The sequence below is a fragment of the Macaca mulatta genome, chromosome 8 (genome assembly GCF_049350105.2).
Source record: "Macaca mulatta isolate MMU2019108-1 chromosome 8, T2T-MMU8v2.0, whole genome shotgun sequence".
Classification (NCBI taxonomy): domain Eukaryota; kingdom Metazoa; phylum Chordata; class Mammalia; order Primates; family Cercopithecidae; genus Macaca; species Macaca mulatta.
In genome coordinates this window covers 155096918-155115321 of record NC_133413.1, presented here as the reverse complement: position 1 = coordinate 155115321, position 18404 = coordinate 155096918, and the positions used below count along the sequence as shown (strand labels likewise).

General features: G+C 51.5%; 1 protein-coding gene across 24 annotated transcripts in view; it reads left to right on the top strand.

Annotated features, from left to right (window-relative positions):
* Positions 1-12425: 12425 nt before the first annotated feature.
* ARHGAP39 (Rho GTPase activating protein 39) overlaps positions 12426-18404 on the top strand; it is a 147976-nt gene continuing 141997 nt past the window's right edge. For 23 of the 24 annotated variants that reach the window (XR_013397560.1, XM_077944638.1, XM_077944633.1 and 20 more), the window contains exon 1: positions 12426-12543. The gene's annotated coding sequence lies outside the window, so the exon portion shown is untranslated. Of the gene's footprint in view, positions 12544-13716; positions 13895-18404 lie in introns of those variants that run through there. The other variant, XM_077944626.1, reaches the window with a different exon arrangement.

The window sequence follows — 18404 nt, the reverse complement described above, 5'->3', positions numbered from 1 at the left end:
GTAGTCCCAGTTACTCGGGAGGCTGAGGCAGGAGAATAGCGTGAACCCGGGAGGGGGAGCTTGCAGTGAGCTGAGATGGCGCCTCTGCACTCCAGCCTAGGGGACAGAGCAAGACTCCGCCTCAAAAAAATAAATAAATAAATAAAAATGAATGGATGCTAGATGGTACAATCCAAATAGCCAATAAACATGAAAAAGATGCTCAACCTCACTAATCAATGGGCAACTTAAAACTAATGTGTGAACAATAACTATCACTTCTCATTCATCATATTGGCAAAAATGTAAAAAGCAATAGCACTTGGTGCTGATCGATTGCACTCTGTTGCAATAACTCCTGCCTACAACATCCCTGCCCACCCATGAGATTTGCAGTGTCCCTCCTTATGGAAGGAGAAGGCCCCCCTGTACTGATGATGTTGCTTTGATCAATGAAACAGCTGCCACCTTTCAGCAGCCTGAAATGTTATAAGAATCCAGCATAGCTTTTGCTGCACTGCCATGAAAACAGCCGGTCCAGGACAGACACTCTATAGTGCTGACACCAGCATGAAGATCTTTAAAGAGCAGGTGCATAACACAAGTAAGGCCTGAACCTCCAATGTCGAAAATCTCTGAGATCTGGGAGTTGTTACTACCTGCACAACTCAGCGAAAGCTGACTCATATGGGGGGGAACGGCATTAACACACAGTTGGTGGCAAGGTACATTTCCACAGGCACTTTATGAAGCAATCTAGGGGCATTTATGAAATTCACAAATGCACCTGTCCTTGGGCTGAGCCGTTCCACTCTGGGACATCCATGGAAATGGGAGCCAGTGCATAGGCTAAGGCCCAGGGATGCACATGCAGCGGGGAAAATGGAAACGGTGAACGTTCATTACCCAACTTCTTGGTGACCCTGTAGTCCCCACTCCCCACCACCTACACTGCTGTGCCACCAAGGCTGGCCTCCCTTTGGCTCCAGCTCTTGCTGCTCCCCCAAGTCCACCGCCACCCGGCCCCTGCCCCACGCAGCCTATTCCTCACAACAACCAGAATATTTCCTTTAAAACACAAGTCCCATCCCCCCACCCCTACACTCACTCAGGACCAGAATATTTCCTTTAAAACACAAGTCCCATCCCCCCACCCCTCCACTCACTCAGGTCCGCGGGTCCTCGCCCTCCCTTTTCTTCTCCTCTCTGAACATGGAGTCTGCTCTTTATCCTCGTGGTAGGCTGGAATGACTGGAGAGTCATTCTTGCCCCAGGGCCTTTGCACTGCCTTTCTCCTTTGCCCTCTCTATTTGCTATTTGCTCGGCTCAGCCCTTCCCTCCCTTCTGTTGTCTACAAAGACCTCTTCTCTGCAGCCTCCCCGTCTCCGTCCCCACTTTGCTTGACTTGTCCCCACTGCACTTGGCTCCATATGGCAGCACTGCGTGACACACTTACTTATTTGTCTTTCCCGCAAACTTTCTAAATGTAAACTCCTGGAGGGCAGGGACATTCCTTTTCTTTTTTTTGTTTTGTTTTGTTTTGTTTTGTTTTGTTTTGTTTTTTGAGACAGAGTCTCGCTCTGTCGCCCAGGCTGGAGTGCAGTGGCGCGATCTCGGCTCACTGCAAGCTCCGCCTCCTGGGTTTACGCCATTCTCCTGCCTCAGCCTCCTGAGTAGCTGGGACTACAGGCGCCCGCCACCGCGCCCGGCTAATTTTTTTTTTGTATTTTTAGTAGAGACGGGGTTTCACCGTGGTCTCGATCTCCTGACCTTGTGATCCGTCCGCCTCGGCCTCCCAAAGTGCTGGGATTACAGGCGTGAGCCACCGCGCCCGGCCGACATTCCTTTTCATTTAGTGCTGTACCCCGGTGCCTAAACCAGTGTGTAATCAGTATTTGTTTAATAACTAAAACCAGAACAAAGCCTGCTTTCATTGGGAAACAAATCTCTCAAAGAATTTTACAGCTGGGCAGCCTGGCACGGTGGCTTACTCCTATAATCCCAGCACTCTGGGAGGCCGAGGTGGGCCGATCACAAGGTCAGGAGATCGAGACCATCCTGGCTAACACGGGGAAACCCTGTCTCTACTAAAAATACAAAAAATTACCTGGGCGAGGTGGCGGGCACCTGTAGTCCCAGCTACTCGGGAGGCTGAGGCAGGAGAATGGCATGAACCCAGGAGGCAGAGCTTGCAGTGAGCCGAGATTGTGCCACTGCACTCCAGCCTGGGTGACAGAGCGAGACTCCTCAAAACAAAACAAAAAAAGGCCAGGCGCAGTGGCTCACGCCTGTAATCCCAGCACTTTGGGAGGCCGAGGCAGGCAGATCACAAGGTCAGTTCGAAACCAGCCTGGCCAACATGGAGAAACCTCAGCTCTACTAAAAATATAAAAATTAGCTGGGCATGGTGGCACATGCCTGCAATCCCAGCTACTTGGGAGGCTGAGGCGGGAGAATCACTTGAACCTGGGAGGTGGAGGTTGCAGTCAGCCAAGATGGTGCCACTGCACTCCAGCCTGAGCGACAGAGCAAGGCTCCGTCTCAAAACAAAACAAAACAAAAAAAAGCCCAGGCGCAGTGGCTCACGCCTGTGATCCCAGCACTTTGGGAGGCCGAAGAGAGTGGATCACCTGAAGTCAGGAGTTCGAGATCAGCCTGGGCAACACGGTGAAACCACATCTCTACTAAAAATACAAAATCAGCCGGGCGTGGTGGCACATGCCTGTAATCCCAGCTACGCGGGAGGCTGAGGCAGGAGAATTGCTTGAACCCGGGAGGCGGAGGATGCAGTGAGCCAAGATCGGGCCATTGCACTCCAGCCTGGGCAACAAGAGTATATCGCTGTCTCACCCCCCCAAAAAAAGAATTTTACAATACACATTTTGTTCTCTTCTCTTCCTCGTGTTTTTATGATGGTTTAGCTAGTTCATGCATCTGGGTTTGGCTTATGGGGGCCAAGTGGAGCGTTAGTGGTGAGGTGGATTGCAGGCCCAGCCCTGAGCTACACAGTCCCTGTGTGAAGAGCAAGCCAGTCCACAGCACCCAGTGAGCACCTTTCTCAGTGGTCCCTGATGTCATGTCTAAGAGCAGCCACTGGGGATGACTTTGAGGAGGATTTATAGTTAAGCAAGTAATCAAGTAATCGCTTCATTGTGGGACCTGTGTGGGTCCACATGCTTGTCCTGGGGCTGACCCCCGGCCATGCTGACTGGACCAGATGACTGTGGGTGCACAGCCAAGGGGCTGACATCTGTCTCCAGCAGAGACAGATCCCACCCCGACTCCTCCTTAGGCTAGTAACATACATCCCATTTAGTGCCAGGGTTGGTGCCAAGAGACTCCACAGAGCTGGGGCAGGGCATGGGGGAGCCCCTGCATGGAGAAGCTGAATAGTCAAATGAGGGTAGAGAGGGAGTGGAGGGAGGGAAGGAGACAGAGAGAGAGAGACATAGAGAAGGAGACAGAGAGAGGGAGGAGGAGAGAGGCAGAGACAGAGAGAAAGAGGGAAGTGGAGGGGAGAGAGAGCAGGGAAGCCAAAGGCTGTCGGGAGACAGCAGTGCCAGCCCTTTCCAGGCCCTTTGTCAGCCTCATGCTGTCTGCTTGTAAGAAGCTCCCATGGCTTCCAGTGAGTTCTCTTCACTTTTAGGAGCCTGTGTAGCTTCTACTTGTGAGGGAAATAATGTACAGAGTGGTCCAGTTCCATGACAAAGTGCCTTGAATCGGTTTAGGACAGCAAACTACAGAAGAAACAGGATAAACTAGGCCACTGCTTGGATAGCCAATGCCTGCTTCTTGCCCCCCCGCACCCCCGCACTCCCTCCTCCCCCCGTCCGCTGCTTAATTGTTCTCACTTGATCCAAAGAAGTTTAGTCTGAGATGAAAGTTTACTAGCCTGCAAAATAGCTCCTTTGTCTGTTCTTATCAGCCTTCCCAGCTACTTAGGTCATAAATCAAATACTTAAAGAGCCCCTGAGCAGACTAGCATTGCAATGCATTGTGGGCTGCAACAAAATGCAGCAAGACAACCCTAAAGAAAACACCTGCAGCCTCTGCCCCACAGTCAACAGGTGACCTCCGGGAAGACTGTGACCCCACAGTGCTCAGCCTACGAGGAACCGGGGAGGGACCTGCGCACTAGGGGATGAATCGCTTGTTGAGACTGTGCTGGGTGTGCCTGCCTACCAGACACCCGACCTTGCAAGACCGTCATTAAAAGTCTCACTTTCGCTGTTCTCTGGGTCTCTAAGTCCTTTCTTTGGGTTTGGATGGGTGAGTTTGTTTCTCACACTTGCAATCAGATGATCCCAGACCAAAGACATTGGCATTTTAGGTGCGGATGCCCAAGCAGGACTTCCTGCTGGGTTCCAGCAGACACAGGGCAGTCATCGTGGATGGTCCACGAGGCCCTCAAAGTCAGCTCTCTCCTGGATCCACGTGAGGAAAGGCCTCCAAGCAGCTGTCTGTGGGGCTTCCTGAGCCAGCTGTGCCTGCAAATCAATCCTGTTTCCCCAGACACAGTCACTAGTTGAGGAAGTGTCCTGAGCCAAGGTCTGCACACTGGATTGTCACCTGGGGAGCAGGGAGGTGAGACTCAGGGAGAAGAGCTGCCAAGAGAGAAGCCAAGTGGGGGATGCTGTGTCTCCAGTGCCAGCCCAGCAGAGCGGCTCGGTCTGCTTTGAGGAGCCCCGCACGAGCGCACCTGGGACTGGCCAAGCCGGCCAGGGTGGCAGAAACCAAGGCCACCAGGGAGGTTTGCAGGTGGCTGGACATACCCGATCTTCCTCCCTGTCCCTCAGAGCCCACCAGCAAACCCCGTTACTCAGCATCACCTGGTTTTTGTCCTCTAACCTGAAAACATTATGTGTCTATAATCCATCCAAACGTTCCCTCCACGTCTCCTGCTAAGAGTGGGTTTAACCAGAGGAACCAGCAGGAAAGGCTCACCGGAATCCAAGCAGGGCCAAAGAGAGGGGCGGTAGGGTGTGCACCCAAAGGGCACTCAGTCTCCCTGGGAGGGCGCGCCAAAACTTCTGGGGTGGCCCCACCTGTCAGACTCCCTCCTCCTGCACGAAGTATGCTCCTTCCCATCTGTTCTCCTCGTGGAGTCCCTAGTAACGAAGCTTTAAAAAGAGACCAGCCCAAGGGAAACTCTTTACAAAGTACATACCCAACAAAAGATTTGTATCCAGAATACATAAATAGCTCTCAAAATTCAACAACAAGAAATCTAACTTTTAATTTTTAATTTTTTTTGTTGTTGTCGAGATGGAGTCTCGCTCTGTCGCCTAGGCTGGAGTGCAGCTCACTCAGCTCACTGCTCTGCCTCCTAGGTTCACACCATTCTACTGCCTCAGCCTCCTGAGTAGCTGGGACTACAGGCGCCTGCCACCATGCCCAGCTAATTTTTTTTTTTTTTTGTATTCTTAGTAGAGATGGGGTTTCATCGTATTAGCCAGGATGGTCTCCATCTCCTGACCTCATGATCTGCCTGCCTTGGCCTCCCAAAGTGCTGGGATTACAGTCGTGAGCCACCGTGCCCTGATTCTTTTTTTTTTAAGAGACAGGATCTCACTGTCACCTAGGCAGGAATGCAGTGGTGTGATCATGGCTCACTGCAGCCTCAACCTCCCAAGCTGAAGTAATCCTCCCACCTCGGCCTCCTGAGTAGCTGGGATTACAGATATATGCCATCATGCCTGGCTAATTTTATTTTTTTGTTTTTTGTAGAGATGGGGTCATACTATGTTGCCCAGGTTGGTCTTGAAATTCTGGGCCCAAGCAATCCTCCTGCCTTGGCCTCCCAAAGTGTTGGGATTACAGGTGTGAGCCACTGTGCCTGGTCAGAAACTCAAAAAAAATTTTTTTTTGAGACAGAGTCTCACTCTGTCACCCAGGCAGGAGTGCAGGGGCACGATCTCGGCTCACTGCAACCTCCTCCTCCCAGATTCAAGCAATTCTCATAGCTCAGCCTCCTGAGTAGCTGCAATTACAGGAGTGCACCACCACGCCCATTTAATTTTTGTATTTTTAGTACAGACAGGTTTTCGGGTATTTTTTGAGTTAGAGTCACACTCTGTCACCCACACTGTAGTGTGGTGGCGCGATCTCGACTCACTGCAAGCCCCACCTCCTGGGTTCATGCCATTCTCCTGCCTCAGCCTCCCGAGTAGCTGGGACTACAGGCACCCACCACCACACCCGGCTAATTTTTTGTATTTTTTTAGTAGAGATGGGGTTTCACTGTGTTAGCCAGGATGGTCTCCATCTCCTGACCTTGTGATTCGCCCGCTTTGGCCTCCCAAAGTGCTGGGATTACAGACGTGAGCCACTGTGCCCAGCCAGATGGGTTTTCATCTCTACTAAAAACATGGCCAGGCTGGCGTCGAACTCCTGGTCTCAAGTAATGCACCCACATCAGCCTCCCAAAGTGTTGGGATTATAGGCATAAGCCACCACACCCGGCCAGAAACTTTTTTTTTTTTGAATTGGAGTCTTGCTCTGTCACCCAGGCTGGAGTGCAATGGAGCAATCTTGGCTCACTGCAACCTCCACTTCCTGGGTTTAAGTGATTGAACCTCCTGCCTTAGCCTCCTGAGTAGCTGGGATTACAGGCCTGTGCCACCACGCCCAGCTAATTTTTGTATTGTTAGTAGAGGCGAGGTTTCACCATGTTGGTCAGGCTGGTCTCAAACTCCTGACGTTGTGATCCACCTGCCTTGGCCTCCCAAAGTGCTGGGATTATAGGCGTGAGCCACCATGCCCAGCCCAGAAACTCAATTTGTTTAAATGGACAAAATAGCTGAGCAAGTTGGCTTATACCTGTAATCCCAGCACTTTGGGAGGCTGAGGCAGGCATATCACTTGAGCCCAGGAGTTCGAGACCAGCTTAGGCAACATGACGAAACCCGTCTCTACAAAACTACAAAAAAAAAAAAAAAATTCAGCTGGGTGTGGTGGTGTGTACCTGTAGTTCCAGCTACTTGGGAGGCTGAAGCAGGAGGATCACCAGAGCCAAGGAGGTCCAGGCTGCAGTGAGCTGAGATTATACCATTGCACTCCAGCCTGGGCAACCGAGCAAGATCCTGTCTCAAGGAAAAAAGAAAGGGGGGGGGCAGGTAAAAGATGTGAACAGACACCTTATAAAAGAAAATATAAGAAGAGCAAATAAGTACATGAATAAGTGTTCAACATCGCTAATCATTAGAGTAACAGAAATCAAAATCACAATTAGATATCACCTCACACCCATTAGGATGACTACTATTAAAAAAACAGAAATTAACAAGTGTTAGAGAGGATATGGAGAAATTGGAGCCCTTTTTTTTTTTTTTTTTTTTTTTTTTTTTGAGATGGAGTCTCGCTCTGCCGCCCAGGCTGGAGTGCAGTAGCCGGATCTCAGCTCACTGCAAGCTCCGCCTCCCGGGTTCACGCCATTCTCCTGCCTCAGCCTCCCGAGTAGCTGGGACTACAGGCGCCGCCACCTCGCCTGGCTAGTTTTTTGTATTTTTAAAGTAGAGACGGGGTTTCACCGTGTCAGCCAGGATGGTCTCGATCTCCTGACCTCGTGATCCGCCTGTCTCGGCCTCCCAAAGTGCTGGGATTACAGGCTTGAGCCACCGCGCCCGGCCGAAATTGGAGCCCTTATGCACTGTTTATGGGAATGTAAAATGGTACAATTTTGCAGTGGCTCACACCTGTAATCCCATCACTTTCGGAGGCCAACGTGGGCAGGAGGTCAGGAGTTCAAGACCAGCCTGACCAACATGGTGAAACCCCATCTCTACTAAAAATACAAAAATTATCCGGGCCTGGTGGCAGGCACCTGTAATCTCAGCTACTGGGGAGGTTGAGGCAGGAGAATCGCTTGAATCTCAGCTACTGGGGAGGCAGAAGTTGCAGTGAGTTGAGATCATGCCATTGCACTCTAGCCTGGGCAACAAGAGTGAAACTCTATCTCAAAAATAAATGAATAACAATTGCTGTGAAAAAGTTTGGTGGTTTCTCAAAAAATTAAAAAGAAGCCAGGCACGGTGGCTCACGCCTGTAATGCCAGCACTTTGGGAGGCTGAGGCCGGCCGATCACCTGAGGTCGGGCGTTTGAGACCAGCCTGGCCAACATGGTGAAACTCCTTCTCTACTAAAAATACAAACAATTAGCCCGGCGTGGTGGCGGGCGCCTGTAATCCCTGCTACTCGGGAGGCTGAGGCAGGAGAATCGCTTGAACCTGGGGAGGCAGAGGTTGCGGTGAGCCGAGATCATGCCATTGCACTTTAGCCTGGGCAATAAGAGCAAAAAACTCTATCTTAAAAAAAAAAAAAATTAAATTAAAATAGTCAGGCGCAGTGGCTCACAACTGTAATCCCAGCCTGGCCAACCAACTTGGTGAAACCCCATGTTACTAAAAATACAAAAATTAGCCAGGTGTAGTGGTGGTTGCCTGTAGTCCCAGCTACTCGGGAGGCCGAGGCAGAAGAATCGCTTGAACCGGGGAGGCAGAGGTTGCAGCAAGCCGAGATCACACCACCGCACTCCAGCCTGGGCAACAGAGTGAGACTCCTTCTCAAAAAAAAAAAAAAAAAAAAGATGGTTAAGATGGTAAATTGCATGTTATGTATTTTAAAGACAAAAAACAAAAAGAAAACCAAAAGACTGGCCACAGCAGGTGTTAGTGAGAACAGAAGCTGTGACTTGCGAGAGCTGTGGTGGCTTCTTAAAAAATCAAACTTACTTCGTTTTTTTTTTTTTTTTTTTTTTTTTTGAGACGGAGTCTCGCTTGATGCCCAGGCTGGAGTGCTGGAGTGCAGTGGCGCGATCTAGGCTCACTACAAGCTCCGCCTTCCGGGTTCACGCCATTCTCCTGGTTCAGCCTCCCGAGTAGCTGGGACTACAGGCGCCCACCACCACGCCCGGCTAATTTTTTGTGTTTTTAGTAGAGACAGGTTTTCACCGTGTCAGCCAGGATGGTCTCGATCTCCTGACCTTGTGATCCGCCCGTCTCGGCCTCTCAAAGTGCTGGGATTACAGGTGTGAGCCACCGCGCCCGGCCAATCAAACTTACTTCTAGTTAAATACGTGTAGGAAAAAAAGTCAAACTTGCAGTCACCCTGCGATGTGCCAGGCGAGCCCTGGGCACCTCCCTAGGAGAGGAATATGGATGTGTAAATACCCCAGTGTGGCCCAGGGATCCTGTAGCAGGACGAGCCACAGACAAACCTCCTCAGACACCGGATTAAAGAAGGAAGAGGTTTATTCGGCTGGGAGCGTTGGCTGACTTGCGTCTTAAGAGCCGAGCTCCCTGAAAAAGAAATTCCTAGTCCTTTGAAGGGCTTAAAACGCTAAGGGGTCCACGTAAAAGGGTCTTGATAGATAGAGCAAGCGAGAGGAATGTGACTGGGGGCTACATGCATCAGCTAACAGAACAAAAAGTTTTACAGTGCTTTTCTCATACAACGTCTGGAATTTACGGATAACACAAGTAGTTTTGGTCAGGGGTTAATATTACTACTATTATTTTAACCACCAGGGCCGTGTGATGGCGCCAAGGTCGTCTAGCTATTTATCTTACTTCTGTTTCTTTCCAACTTAGTGCTTTCTCCCTTTTCTCCTGCCTTATAAACTAGGGAAAAGGGGAGGTGGGAAGAAGTTGGGAAGAACAGCAGAAGTGTTGGTCTCATTCCATAATCCAACTTCGTTTTTCTCCCTGTAGCTCACAAACAGAGTCTCTATTAAACAATAGACCTTTTTCTGTTAGTTTTTATGTGTGGCTTTGATCAAACTCTTTGCTCCATTCCCTTGCATGTTTCTGGGCCTGTGAAACAACCTGGCTCTGGAGTAGACCTTAATCTCTGGCAGGGTCCGTCCCCGTTCGTGTCCTCCTTCACAACTGGATGTGCTATTTTTAGATCTATTTTATTTTGTGCATTTTTTTTTTTTTTGAGACGTAGTCTCACTCTGTCATCCAGGCAGGAGTGCAATGGTGCAATCTTGGCTCACTGCAAGCTCCACCTCCCGGGTTCATGCCATTCTCCTGTCTCAGCCTGTAGCTGGGATTACAGGTGCCCACCACCACACCTGGCTAATTTTTTTGTATTTTTGGTAGAGATGGGGTTTCACCGTGTTAGCCAGGATGGTCTCATCTCCTGACCTCGTGATCCGTCCGCCTCAGCCTCCCAAAGTGCTGGGTTACAGGCATGAGCCACCGCACCTGGCCTATTTTGTGCAATTTTTAAAATATGTTGTTATAGTCCTCAAAAAATCTTGCTGGAGGCCGGGCGCGGTGGCTCACGCCTGTAATCCCAGCACTTTGGGAGGCCGAGGCAGGCGGATCACAAGGTCAGGAGATCGAGACCACGGTGAAACCCCGTCTCTACTAAAAATACAAAAAATTAGCTGGGCGCGGTGGCGGGCGCCTGTAGTCCCAGCTACTCAGGAGGCTGAGGCAGGAGAATGGCGTAAACCCAGGAGGCGGAGCTTGCAGTGAGCCGAGATCGCGCCACTGCACTCCAGCCTGGGCGACAGAGCGAGACTCCATCTCAAAAAACAAAACAACAACAACAACAAAAAAAAATCTTGCTGGAATTTAGATTATTAACATTTTGGATTTCTGTATAACTTTAGGAAGAATCGACATCTTTACTATGTTAGGGCCACTTGGTCCATGAGCATGGTATGTTCCTCTATTTATTTATTATTTATTTACTTTCTGAGACAGGGTCTTGCTCTGCTGCCCAGGCTGGAGTGCAGTGGTTTGATCACAGCTCACCACAGCCTCGATCTTCCCAGGCTCAAGTGATCCTCACACCTCAGCTTCTTGACTAATTTAAAATTTATTTTTGTAGACACGGGATTGCCCTATGCAGCCCAGGCTGGTCTCGAATTTCAGTCTGGAAAAGCGATGGGATTACAGCTGTGAGCCACCGCACAGGTCCCCATCCATTAGACGGAACTTTAGGTTTTCTTTTTAAGTCCTTAAAGAGTTAAGTGTCCTTGGCCAGGCGTGGTGGCTCACGCCTGTAATCCCAACATTTTGAGAGGCTGAGGTGGGTGAATCACTTGAGGTCAGGGGTTTGAGAGGAGCCTGGCCAACATGGTGAAACACTATTTCTACTAAAAATACAAAAAGTTAGCCAGGAGTGTTGGTGGGCACCTGTAATCCCAGCTACTCAAGAAGTTGAGGCAGCAGAATTGCATGAACCCCGGAGGCAGAGGTGGCAATGAGCTGAGATCGTGCCACTGTACTCCAGCCTAGGTGACACAGCAAGACTCCATCTCAAAAAAAAAAAGAGTTACATGTCCTCTATAAATATTTTGTATATTTTTAATTACTTAAGTGTGTGGTCACGGGGGTGAAAAGTGCTCATCTTAAGTGTGTGGTCACAGGTTCAAGGTGAAGGCAGTCAGCCTGGATGTGTGATTTTCTTCAGCAGTCATGGAGAAGAGTTGGGCTCGCCCAGATGGGTTTTCTAGTGAATATAGTGGAGAGGGAGCGGGAGGAGGCGAAAAAGCAGAGTCCTGTGTATGAAGAGTGAAGAGTGAAGAGTGACGACGGCCCAACAGGGAAGCGCGGGCAGCGAGACAGCCCAACGGGAGATCTCCCCGAGGGGGGAGAGTCTCTGCAAGGCGAGTGGGCTGCAGGGCAGGAGGTGGAGCTCCAGGAATGACTTTTGACGGGGGCCTTTCAGCCCTTTGCGGCTTCTCATGGTTGAGGACCCAGGGAATGTCTAGGACTGAAGGGTGTGTGCCCCCGTCTTCTACTGTCGAAGCTTCAGGCTGTTTAGCCTCCATTTCTTCAGAAATGCCAGTCAGATTTAATTTCCAGAAACGCACATGGCACTAAGAGAATCTAGAAGACCAGGCTGAATGCAGATTAGAAAATGCCGAATGTAGCACTAGTCGAGCTGCAGCTGAGTGAACTACCGAGTAAAGGTGACAGGGCTAAAAGGGTGAGAATAATAGGAGGTTGAGAGACACGAGCCCGCCACAAGGACTGAGGGACAGGGCAGCCCACGTCTTGAGGAAGAATGGCTGCATTTCCAGAGTCGAAGAAAAGTGAAATCTCAGACTCGGGAAGCCCAACGTGGTTTGAGAGGGCAAAATTACACCAAACCACACTGAGACGTGTCAGATGGTAATTGCTCTGCACCAAAAGAGACGGGAAGACACCGCTAACTCACACGTTAGGTCCGCCCGGGACGCCTCTGGCGCGGCGGCGGGGCGGGGCCAGGCGGCTCCAGCATGCCGCGCGAGCCCTCCGCGGGACTCCGGCTCCCGGCATGCCGCGCGCCAGCGCATGCGTTCTGCGGCCTCGCGAGGCAGCGCCCCCTGGCGGCGGGTGGGGACCGCCGCGGGGGCGGAGCCGGAGGCGGGGGGTTGCGCTTGGTGACGGGAGGACGCGCGGCCGCCGCGCACTGGGCCGGCGGCGGCGACGGAGGACGCCGATAGCACGGGCTGCCGCGGCAGCGGCGGCGGAGCAGCAGAGAGGCCGGGGAGCGGCGGACGGCTCACGCGCGTCGCGCGGGCCGGGATGAGGGAGTGTGGCGGCGCGGCCCGCGCGCAGCCGGCCGGTGAGAGCGCGGGCGGCGGGCGGTGGGCGGCGCGGGCCGGGAAGATGGCGGAGGGGCCGGCGCTGCGGTCCCCGTGGTCCTGGCCCAGCCTCGGCGGAGGCTCCAGGCCCGGCAGCGCGAGGAATCCAGGCCCGCGGCTACTGCAGCGGCGGGAGGGGCGGTGACTGGGCCCTGGAGGGAGGGGGCGTGGGCGTGCGGGGCCAGGACGGGCGGGGGGCGCCGAGGCGCGAGGGGCCGAGGCCGCACGGGGCCCGGGTGCGCGCCGACGGGCCGGGCTGGGAGTGTGAGGGTGGGTGAGTGCGCGTGTGCCCGACCCGAAGTGGGTGTGACTGTACCCCTGTCCAAGGTGGGTTGTGTCCCTGCCCTAGGTGGGTGTGAGTGTGCCCGGCCCCAATGTGGGTGTGGGTGTGCCCCTGTCCACGGTGGGTGTGAGTGTGCCCGGCCCCAGGGGGGTGTGGATGTGCCCCTGCCCGAGGGGAGTGTGAGTGTGCCCGGCCCTAGGTGGGTGTGAGTGTGCCCCTGCCCGAGGGGGGTGTGAGGGGACCCGGCCCTAGGTGGGTGTGAGTGTGCCCCTGCCCGAGGGGGGTGTGAGGGGACCCCGCCCGTGGTGGGTGTGGGTGCACGTGTGCCCAGCATGAGCTCCGGCGCCGGCCGCATTCCCGGGCGGCGTCGGAGTGGGGACAAGGTGGGTGCCTGCCGGTCGGGGCTGGTGCCGGCGTCCTGAAGGGCGGCCCGGGTGCAGGGCTGCGGTGCGCTGCGGTGCAGGCTCGGGCTTTGTCCCCGGGGCGCGGGGAGCGGGCATGGGCGTCTCCAGGTGGGGTCATGGCCGCCTGCGGGTGGGCTCCGCGGCCTCGCCTCTGCGGCAGGCGCGGGCTGGGGCTCCGGCGCTCGGAGCCTTCCCTTCCCCGTTGCCCCCCCAGCTGGAATTCCCTCGGTTGCTTCCCAGTTGCTGGAGTGCTGTGGGTGGAGGCAGCGTTCCGGGCCGCGGGCCGCGAGCGAGGCAGGCTGTGCATTTTGGGGCCCAGGACGTTTTTTATTTTAAAACGTGCAGCCGGCTCCTTGGCAGCTGTGGGTGTGTTCCGAGCCGCTTCCCACCAGCAGCTGCTGTGGGCGCTGCGCAGCTTCGGAAACGCAGCCGGGCCCCCTCCCCCTCAGCGCTGTACGGGTTTAACCAGACCTCCAGTGACCTCTGCTGAAAAACCTACAGTGGCGAGGCTTCACGTGCCACCTGGTGCAACAATACGTAGATTTGCCGTTTGAAGCCAGTGAGAGGAATTGGACACTGCGTCCTAGGTGCCCTCTATGAACAGCAGGTGGTTCCGTCGGCGGCGCCCGATCCCCAATGAGCAAGGTGCGATTCTCGCGCCAGGGGAGGGAAAGGCGATTTGATAGGAGGTGTGGCTGTAAATCGAGGAGATTCATTCCATAAACCGCCCTGGGCGCAGGCTCTGTGGCCATAAATCCTTGGAGTGAATGAAGGGGGTGGCGCCTCGCTCCCTGTCCTTGGTCTCGCCAGCTGTCTTGCTGAGAGGCAGGGGGCAGAGTGGACAGGAGGGCGGGTTCTGGAGCCAGGCTGCCCGCCTCTGAGGCCCAACTCTTCTGTTTACTGGCTTCGTGGTCTTCGGCAAGGTCTCTGTGCCTTTGGCTTCTCGTCTGTAAAATGGGAACACTAATAATATTGGTCTCAGGGTTGTCGTGAGGACCCAGTGAATTAAGACTTGTGAAACACTTTGTTCCTGGCACACTGTGTTTTAGAAAGTTAGGAATTGCTATTACCGCCAAGAGCTGGTGCTTCCGGGGTACGAGTGCCGGGTCAGTGGGTCTTCAGTTTCCCCAGCACTGCCAGTGTAATGTAAACTTCCAGTTGACATTAAGCTGGACGTCTGTGGCGCTGGTTTCTTACACAAGAAAGCTGAGGTCATATTTGGATGAACACATGTTTATAAAGATAAAAGAGAAACAAGCCTCACATACTTAGATTAATTATTATGTAAGATTGTTTTAAGACGTTCATGGCCAGGTGCGGTGGCTTACTCCTGTAATCCCAGCACTTTGGGAGGCTGGGGTGAGCAGATCACTTGAGGTCAGGAGTTCAAGATCAGCCTGACCAATATGGTGAAACCCCGTCTCTACTAAAAATATAAAAAAAAAAAAGAATATTTTTATTTTATTTATTTATTTATTTATTATTATTTTTTTGAGACCGAGTCTGACTCTTGCCCAGGCTGGAGTGCAGTGGCGCGATCTTGGCTCACTGCAAGCTCTGCCTCCCGGGTTCATGCCATTCTCCTGCCTCAGCCTCCTGAGTAGCTGGGACTGCAGGCGCCCGCCACCACGCCCAGCTAATTTTTTGTGTTTTTGGTAGACACAGGGTTTCACTGTGTTAGCCAGGATGGTCTCGATCTCCTGACCTCGCGATCTGCCCGCCTCAGCCTCCTAAAGTGCTGGGATTACAGGCCTGAGCCACTGCGCCTGGCAAAAAAAAAAAAAATTCTTTTTTTTTTTTTTTTTTGAGACGGAGTCTCACTGTGTCTCCCAGGCTGGAGTGCAGTGGCGTGATCTTGGCTCACTGCAAGCTCCGCCTCCCGGGTTCACGCCATTCTCCCGCTTCAGCCTCCCAAGTAGCTGAGACTACAGGCGCCCGCCACCACGCCCGGCTAGTTTTTTGTATTTTTAGTAGAGACGGGGTTTCACCATGTTAGCCAGGATAGTCTCGATCTCCTGACCTCGTGATCCACCCGCCTCGGCCTCCCAAAGTGCTGGGATTACAGGCTTGAGCCACCGCGCCCGGCCAAAAAAAAAAAAATTCTTAGAGAAAAAAGTTTGGCACTTATTGTCCTTAGGGTCATGTAAGGTTGTTGTTGACAAAAGTAAGATTTAAAGTAATGCTCTCTGAACTAAACTGCCAAGCCTTTTTTTTTTTTTGACATGGAGTTTCACTCTTATTGCCCAGGTTGGAGTGCAATGGTGCAATCTTGGCTCACTGCACCTCTGCCTCACAGTTTCAAGTGATTCTCCTGCCTCAGCCTCCCGAGTTGCTGGGATTATAGGCATGTGCCACCACGCCAGGCTAATTTTGTATTTTTAGTAGAGACGGAGTTTCTCCATGTTGGTCAGGCTGGTCTCCAGTCTTGAACTCCCAACCTCAGGTGATCCGCCTACCTCGGCCTCCCAAAAGTGCTGGGATTACAAGCATGAGCCACCGTGGCCAGCCAGTTTTTTCTTGTTTTTGAGACAGGGTCTCACTCTGCTGGCCAAGCTGGAGTGCAGTGGTGCGATCATGGCTCACTGCAGCCTCAACCTCCTGGGCTCAAGGCATCCTCCCACCTTAGCCTCCCACGTATCTGGGACAACAGGTGTGTGTCACCACAGCTGGCTAATTTTTTTGTTTTGTTTGTAGAGATGGGTTTTGCATGTCAGCCAGACTGGTCTCAAACTCCTGAGCTCAAGTGATCCACTGGCCTTGACCTCCCAAAGTATTGGGATTACAGGCATGAGCCACTGCACCCAGCCTGCCATTGTTGTACTTCTCAATATTATCCTTGCAACAGGAGAAGTGATTTATTAAAATAAACATTAAGTGACAGGGAGGACATAACAGAAAGTGAGAAGGTGGAATCACCAGCAGTGTAACATTCTGCTGCTAAGCTGTTGTGAGAAGTAAGATTTAACTTGCTTCAGAACGTAGTGGAAAGATTCCGCATATTTCTCAAGGAGATGATCCTCCTCAAGTCTGGTCACCTCTTCCCTCTGTGTCTTAGCTTTACCTTAGAAAATCGTATCTCATCGCCTTTATATTGTGTGACACAAAGATTAGGGAAAACCCTTCCACCTTTAATAGCGTGTTTTGAGATTTGTGACATTTAAGGTGAGAATATTTAATGTTTGGATAGTGGTAACAAAAATAGCCTAAAATAGATTTTTAAATGCCCATCCCAGCTTTGTCTCCTACCTCTATGCTGGGATGGGCTGTGGAAGCTGCATGCTACATGGAGAGTTGGCATGTCCTTGAACAATTTATCAACAGCAGTTCAGAGAATGCAGCCTCCTGGTAGGCTTGTACCGGTTTCTTTGGTGCTGTTGAAAAAAAGTCCATGAAATATGCTCTTATACTGAGACACCTACTTCTACTAGCAAAGCCCCTCTGCTGTGCCTCTTTGCTGACTCATGGTCCTGTGTCATAGACCTTATGCGCTGCGTCTCACAGTTAACTTTGCAGGTGTCCTGTAAAGACACCACAAGGCATGGCTCAAAAGAGCAGACTCTGGTGTTCAGCCTGTGGAGCAGACTCCCTTGCAGAGCTGGACAGACTCCCTCGCAGAGCTGGACTACCCTGCCTTGCCTGTCTCCTGTCCCTTCTCTTTACCTTTCTTCAGCAGGTGAAATCCTTACCCTCCAACATTGGCTATCTCTGCTGCCCCTGTGCTTGCCTCGTTGTGCCTTTTATCCGCCACTTAGACTTGTTCCCAAGTTTGTCTGACAAGTCTTCACTGTGCCCTGAGATTGAGTCTGACCCTGACTTCCATGGCCTTGCCACACTGTTTCCACCCGCTGGGGTCCTCCTCAGCTGGTCTGCATGCCAACTCCTCTGCCACTTCTGCTGTGTTTGGTATCAAGACACCTGAGACCAGGATTTTGCAGGGTTTGTCTCTCCTAAAACTCGTGTTGGTCACTGGTGCCTGCCATCCTGCTAACCCCCTGAAATGTGATGGTGACAAAGTAATTTTATTATCATACATCTGTGAGTTTTGTTAACATGAAATAGCACCCCCCTCCAGTTGATAATCTTGTTATGAAACTCATACCAGTCTTTGACACAGTTTGTGTATTGTGAAAAGAGATTAGTGGCCGCTATTAGGCTTCATTGGGTGGAATTTTTCTTGGTGTAACATTTGGTGTGAGTTTCCACTCCTTTCTTCTGAGTTTTTGAAATTCTGTGGGAAAATCATAATATTTAGCATTAATAATATTTTTTCAATTTTTTATGCAAGTGTTTTCCAACTATTGTTTTGCAGTTTTAAAATTGAACATCTAATTTATGCTCAGTTGTACTTACATTGTAGTGCCACAGACATGCTTTCAGGAAGCTTAAAAAGAAAAAGTCTGCTACAGATATGAGCCCTTCTGTGATTAAAGGCCTAACCAGTGCTCCAGACCAGGGGTCAGTACACTACAGCACCACTAGCAGACTCCTCTGCCTGTTTTTGTAAATAAGATTTTATTCAACAGCCACACCTGTTTATTTCTGTATTGTCCATGGCTGCTCTGGCTGAACTGACTCCTTGTGTAGAGGCTGTGTGACCCACAAAGCCTAAACCCTGTGTTATCTGGCCCATTTACAGAAGAGTTTGCTTTAGAAGTTTAAAGGGGAGATAATTGCAGGGGGCTGCAGCAGTGAAGGGAGGCTTCAAGTCGAGGTGGTCTTGTAGCTGAACCGCACACAGTGGGATGTGAAGAGTGGAGAGTAGGGACATAGCACTGCAGACACAAGTATTTTCACATTTTGGGGGCAAAGGTGAGAAAGTTGGTTATGTGTGGTTTCTAGCAGTTTAAAGGTTGTGTAAGGAATAATGGAATAAAGGAATAATGGGGGATAAGGGTCATAATGAGAAGGTCTTTGAATTCCAGTTAAAGACTTTAGATTTTAATTTTCTTTCTTTTTTTTTTTTTTTTTTTTTGAGACAGAGTCTTGCTCTGTTGGCCAGGCTGGAGTGCAGTGGGGCTATCTCAGCTCACTGCAAGCTCCACCTCCCGGGTTCAGCCCATTCTCCTGCCTCAGCCTCCCGAGTAGCTGGGACTACAGGTGCATGCCACCACGCCTGGCTAATTTTTTGTGTTTTTAGTAGAGATGTTGTTTCACT